At 49.6% G+C, this 6,603-nt stretch overlaps 1 pseudogene; it reads left to right on the top strand.

Annotated features, from left to right (window-relative positions):
- The first annotated feature begins 4,706 nt into the window (after nucleotides 1-4,706).
- Nucleotides 4,707-5,527, top strand: LOC144580871 (small ribosomal subunit protein uS5 pseudogene; annotated as a pseudogene).
- Nucleotides 5,528-6,603: the final 1,076 nt, after the last annotated feature.

Here is a 6,603-nt window from a genome sequence, read left to right as displayed (position 1 = left end):
TCTTGTCGGAGGGCGGGAGAGGTCTGGGAGCTACCGGGGAGGTGGGACTTTGGACTCAGCCCTCCTGAGTCGTGGTGGAGGTCTGGATCTTTGGTCGTGGCACGGGGTTAAAGGTCAGAGAGCTGAGATTTCAAGAAGGAACGGGTCAGGGAGGCATTGCTATCTCTCTGTCCTCGAGGAAGGAGGCACAGAGCCACCAGGCCCCTGGGTCTCCTTTCAGAAGGGTTGGAAATAGGTGTCTGAGGGGCAGGAATTTGGCAACAAGATTCCTGGGTCCCCACGACGGTGTGGCCTGCGAGAAATCAGGCCTGAGTTAAGTAAGATACCCCTGAGTCCCGAAGAAGCCAGGCGGGAAGATGGGGTTCAAGACTGCGGTGGCGGAGAGCGACTGATTTGCGCAGGGGCGGCCGCGCGCGGCTTTTACCCAACCTGTGGAACCCGTAACGTCAGCCTGGTTGCGCGCTGGGCAGCCACACGGGGCGCTGTCGGCCGCGCCTTCCCTCCGCCCCTAGTGCCTTCCAGCCACGCCCCACCCCTGGCCAAAACGTTTTTTTCTTCTGTGATACAGGGTCTTGCTGGGTCTTGCTCTGCAGCTCAGGCTGGAGTGCAGTGGCCCTATCATAGCTCACTGCAGCGTGGCTCTCCTGGGCTCAATCAATCCCCCCTGCTCGGCCTCCCAAAGAGCTGGGATTATAGGCGTGAGCCACCAGGCCTGGTCAGACCAGGCCAAGTTCTGATTTCAAATGTGCATCTATCTAGAGAGCTTCGAATCAGTAAATAGTAATAATCCACTTTTATTTTGTTTATTTTTATTTTTTTTGGGGGGGACGGAGTTTCGCTCTTGTTACCCAGGCTGGAGTGCAATGGCGCAATCTTGGCTCACTGCAACCTCCGCCTCCTGGGTTCAGGCAATTCTCCTGCCTCAGCCTCCTGAGTAGCTGCGATTACACGCATGCACCACCATGCCCAGCTAATTTTTTGTATTTTTAGTAAAGACGGGGTTTCACCATGTTGACCAGGATGGTCTCGATCTCTTGACCTTGTGATCCACCCGCCTTGGCCTCCCAAAGTGCTGGGATTACAGGCGTGAGCCACTGTGCCCGGCTGTTTTATTTTTTTGAGACAGGGTCTTGCTCTGTCTCCTAGGCTGGAGTGTAGTGGTGTGATCACTACTCATTGCAGCCTTGACCTCCGGGGCTCAAGTGATCCTCTACTAAAAGTACAAAAATTAGGCCAGGCGCAGTTGCTCACGTCTGTAATCCCAGCACTTTGGGAGGCCGAGGTGGGTGGATCACTTGAGGTCAGGCGTTTGAGATCAGCCTGGCCAACATGGCGAAATCCCATCTCTATTAAAATACAAAAATTACCTAGGTGTGGTGGCAGGTGCCTGTAATCCCAGCTACTTGGGAGGCTGAGTCAGGAGAATCGCTTGAACCTGGGAGGTGGAGGTTGCAGTGAGCCAGGATCACACCACCATACTCTAGCCTGGGTGACAGAGCAAGACTCCATCTCAACAAATAAATAAATAAATACAAAAATTAGCCGGGCATGGTGGTGTGCCTCTAATCCCAGTTACTCAGAGGCCGAGGCAGAAGAATTGCTTGAACCCAGGAGCGGAAGTTGCAGTGAGCCAAGATCACACTGCTGTACTCCAGCCTGGGTGACAGAGTGAGACTCTGTCTCAAAAACAGCACCAACAAAAAACAAAAAGAAAAAAAAGCAAAAAAACCGGGATGGAAACCCAGGCGTTGACTATGCAAGTGTTGGCAAGGAGGTGGTGTGAGTGCAAATGGACGAGCTAGATTGGAGAGCAACTTAGCAGCATCTGCGAGACCTTTGGCCAAATGGACAGGGCGGGTCCACGTCCGGCTGCCTCTTTCAGAGCTGTGGTTTGTAAACACTTTTGCTGATGTCGAGACATTGGGACAGCAAAACACCTGAAGTGAGAGTTTCACAGGAGAGCTCTCACTCGGACTGTGAGCCTGGACTCTAATGTCTTCTATTTAATTTCATTTTATTAAGGGAAACATGGTTTATAACCCACTAAATTGATTTTGCAACCCACTAATGGATCTTGTTCGGCCGTTTGAAAAATACTGCCCTAAGAAACTCCAAGAGACATGTTCAGGGATGTTAATTGCGTTCTTGTCGGAAGTGGAGGAGAGTGGAAACAAGGTGGGCGGGTGTTCACCACCATCAGTCCGACATAAACTGTGGCGTGCTCTCACAATAAAACCCTTGTGCAGCAATTAAGGTGAGTGAACTGGACACAAATACCAACCGTGTGTGTCATGAACACATAATGATGAGTGGCCTGGGTTGAATCGTCCCCTCCCTGCCAAATTCACGTCGGCTGGAACTTATGAATGTGGCCATATTTGGACATAGGCCTTTGGATATGTAATCAGGTTAGGATGAGTTCGTATTGGATTGGGGGTGGGTCCTAAATCTGACTGATGTCCTTATGGAAAGGAGATTTGGATACCGTTACAGCTGTGCCTGTGCGCATGAGCACGCACACACGAAACGTGTGATGATGGCAGCAGAGAGATTGGAGTGATGCATCTATAACCAACGAATACCAAGGACGATCGGCGAACGCTGGAAGAGGGTGGTGCTCACGCCTGTAATCCTAGCACTTTGGGAGCCCAGTGTGGGAGGATTGGTTGAAACCAGGAGTTTGCGATCAACTTGGCAACATAGCCAGGCCCTATCTCTGCAAAAAAAGAAAAATGAAAAGACCAGGTGTAGTGGCATGCTGCCTGTGGTCCCAGCTACTCGGGAGACCGAGGTGGGAGGATTGCTTGAACCTGGTAAGCAGAGGTTGCAGTGAGCCAAGATCACGCCATTGCACCCCACTCCTGGGCAATAAAAGAGAGAAAACCTCATCTCAAAAAAAAAAAAAAAAGGAAGAAAGAAAAAAAGAAAAAAAATCTGCAACTATATGAACTCTTTTCCCAGATTTGATCCAGGTTTTAAAAAAATTTTTTTAATTAAAACAAAAAAATTTTTTTTAATAGAGACGGGGTTTCACCATGTTGGTCAGGATGGTCTCGATCTCTTGACCTCGTGATCTGCCTGCCACGGCGTTCCAAAGTGCTGGGATCACAGGCGTGAGCCACTGCGCCTGGCTGATCCAGGTTTTTTGTATCCACTTTGCAACTATATGAACTGTATTTCCAGATTTGACCCAAAGTGGATACAAACGAAGTGAATGACATGAAAGGATGCTCCACAATATGTTCTGTTAAGGAAATGAACATGAAAACCACAGTGAATGCCGCTTCACATCCACTAGGACGACCGTCATAAACGAGACAATCACAAGTGTTGGCAAGGACGTGGAGAAATTGGAAAGCTCTACACTGCTGGCGGGAATGTAACATGGTGCAGCTGCTTTGGAAAATAGTTTGGCAGCTCCCCGAAATGTTAAACATAGGGCTAGAGCATTCCTATGTGTATATATATATTCCAGAGAATTGAAAGCACACATCTACCCAAAGACTTGCGGAAACAACCTAAATGTCCATCAGCTGAAGAACGGATGAACAAAATGTGGTCTATTCATACAACAGATAATTGTTTGGCCATTAATAAGAATGAAAGTGGCCAGGTGTGGTGGCTCATGCCCGTAATCCCAGCACTTTGGAAGGCTGGGCTGGCGGGTCACCTGAGGTCAGGAGTTCAAGATCAGCCTGACCAACATGGATAAACCCATCTCTATAAAAAATACAAAATTAGTCGGGCGTGGTGGTGCGTTCCTGTAATCCCAGCACTTTGGGAGGCCAAGGCTGGCAGATCACCTGAGGTCAGGGGTTCGAGACCAGCCTGGACAACAGGATGAAACCCCGTCTCTACTAACATGCAAAGATTAGCCGGGTGTGGTGGTGGGCACCTATACTTCCAGCTACTTGGGAGGCTGAGGCAAGAGAATCTCTTGAATCCGGGAGGTGGAGGTTGCAGTGAGCTGAGACAGTGCCATTGCACTCCAACTTGGGCGACAGAGCAAGACTCCATCTCAAAAAAAAAAAAAAATAAAAAAGCTAGAAGAGAATAATTGTGATGTTCTAAACACAAAGAAAAAGTAAATGAGGTGATGGATATCCCAGTTACCCTGATTTCATCACTGCACGTTGTATACATGCATCAAAACATCGCATGTACCCCCATCATATGTACAACTATGATACATCAAAAAAATACAAAAAAAGTGTTAGTGGTTGTCTGGAGCTGGAAGGGTGTTGAGGGGAAATAGAGTGGCTACTAATGGGTATGGGGCTTTTTTGAGGGGTGAACAAATGTTTTGAAGTAGAGTCTGGTGGGTGGGATGTGGTGGCTCACACCGGTAATCCCAGCATTTTGGGAGGCTGAGGTGGGTGGATTGCCTGAGCTCAGGAGTTTGAGATTAGCCTGGGCAACACTGTGAAATCCCATCTCTACTAAGGTGCAAAAAGTTAGCCGGGCATGGTGGCATGCACCTGCAATCCCAGCTTCTCAGGAGGCTGCGGCAGGAGAGTTGCTTGAACCCAGGAGGCAGAGGTTGCAGTGAGCCGAGATCAGGCCATTGCACCAGCCCGGGGGACAGAGCAAGACTCCATCTCAAAAAAAAAAATATTAATAAATAAAAATAAATAAAAAAAAGAAAGAAAGAAAAAGAAAAAAAAAAAAGGTAAATTGTATGATACACTTCTCTGAGAAAACACCGAATGGCAGATGACGCCGGTGCAGCGGGGGTCCCGGAGGCCTCAGGTGCCCTGGGATGGGGAAACGTGGTGGCTTCCTCGGAGGCTCCCGCAGCGGCATCCGGGGCAGGGGATAAGGAGTGGATGCTGGTCACCAAGCTGGGCTGCCTGGTCAAGGTCATGAGGATCCAGTCCCTGGAGGAGACCTGTCTCTTCTCCCTGTCTGTCAAGGAATCTGAGGTCGCTGACTTTTTCCTGGGAGTCTCTTACAAGGACGAGGTTTTGAAGATGATGCCGGTGCAGAAGCAGACCCGAGCCGGCCAGCACACCAGGTTCAAGACGTTTGTTGCCATTGGGGACTACAATGGCCACGTCTGTCTGGGTGTTAAGTGCTCCAAGGAGGTGGCCATTGCCATCCGTGGGGCCATCATCCTGGCTAAGCTCTCCATTGTCCTGGTCCGCAGAGGCTGCTGGTGGAACAAGATTGGCAAGCCCCACACCGTTCCTTGCAAGGTGACAGGCCGCTGTGGCTCTGTGCTGGTGCGCCTTATCCCCACGCCCAGGGGCACTGGCATTGTCTCGGCACCTGTGCCAAGATGCTGCTCATGGAGGCTGGTGTCGATAACTGCTACACCGCAGCCAGGGGCTGCACTGCCACCCTGGGCAACTTCACCAAGGCCACCTTTGATGCCATCTCTAAGCCCTACAGCAGCCTGACCCCTAACCTTTGGAAGGAGATGGTATTCACCAAGTCTCCCTATCGAGAATTCGCTGACCACTTTGTCAAGGCCTGCGCCAGAGTCTCTGTGCAGAGGACCCAGGCTCCAGCTGAGGCTACAACATAGGGTTTTTATACAAGAAAAATAAAGTGAATTAACTCTGAAAAACAAACAAAAATGGTACGATATACACATTATAGCTCTCAATAAAACGGTTAGGCCGGATCAGAAAGCTAAATACTGCGCATTCTCACTTGTAAGTGGGAGCTGAACCTTGAGTATTTAGGGACGTAAAGATGGCAACAATAGAAACTAGGTCTTTCTGAAGGGGGGAGGGAAGGAGAGAGGGGACAGGGGTTGAAAAACTGTTGGGTACTACGCTCAGTACCTGGTGACAGGTTCAGTCGTACCCAAACCTCAGCATCATGCAATATACCCAGGTAACAGACCTGCGCAAAATGAAAGTTGAAAAAAATAAAACGAAATAAAGCTATTAAATAAAAAGTGGAGACCTGGGGACAGCCACAAGAGGGTGCAATGAGCACAGGCTTACCTCCTCCCTTGGGAACTGAGTTTCTTGGCCACGCCCCAAACTATGGCCCCACCTTTGAGGCTCTGGCCACACCTCCAGGACTCTGGTCACACCCCCAAGGCTCTAGCACCACACCTAGACCTTAACCACAGGCTAAGGTCCTGGTCGAACCCTCAAAGCAGTTCATTCATGCTGCCAACTCCCCAGACTCTGACCACAAATGCAGGCACAGACTTAGAGATCCTTGGAAACACAGTACTTAAAACCATGGACTTTTCTTTCCTTTTTTTTTTTTTTTTTTGAGATGGAGTCTGGCTCTGTCGCCCAGGCTGGAATGCAGTGGCGCCATCTCAGCTCACTGCAACCTCTGATTCCCGGGTTCAAGCGATTCTCCTGCCTCAGCCTCCAGAGACATTAAAAGCACGTGCCACCATGCCCGGCTAATTTTTGTATTTTTAGTAGAGACGGAGTTTCACCATGCTGACCAGGCTGGTCTCGATCTCCTGACCTCGTGATCCACCGCCTGCCTTGGCCACTCAGAATGCTGGGATTACAGGCGTGAGCCATCGTGCCTGACTGACCATAGACTTTTCTTTCTTTCTTTCTTTTCTTTTTATGTTTTTTTGAGACAGAGTTTCTCTGTTGCCCAGGCTGGAGTGCAGCAGCATAA

This window comes from Callithrix jacchus, chromosome 22 (assembly GCF_049354715.1).
Source record: "Callithrix jacchus isolate 240 chromosome 22, calJac240_pri, whole genome shotgun sequence".
Taxonomy (NCBI): Eukaryota; Metazoa; Chordata; class Mammalia; order Primates; family Cebidae; genus Callithrix; species Callithrix jacchus.
This window is presented reverse-complemented; position numbering and strand designations above follow the sequence as displayed.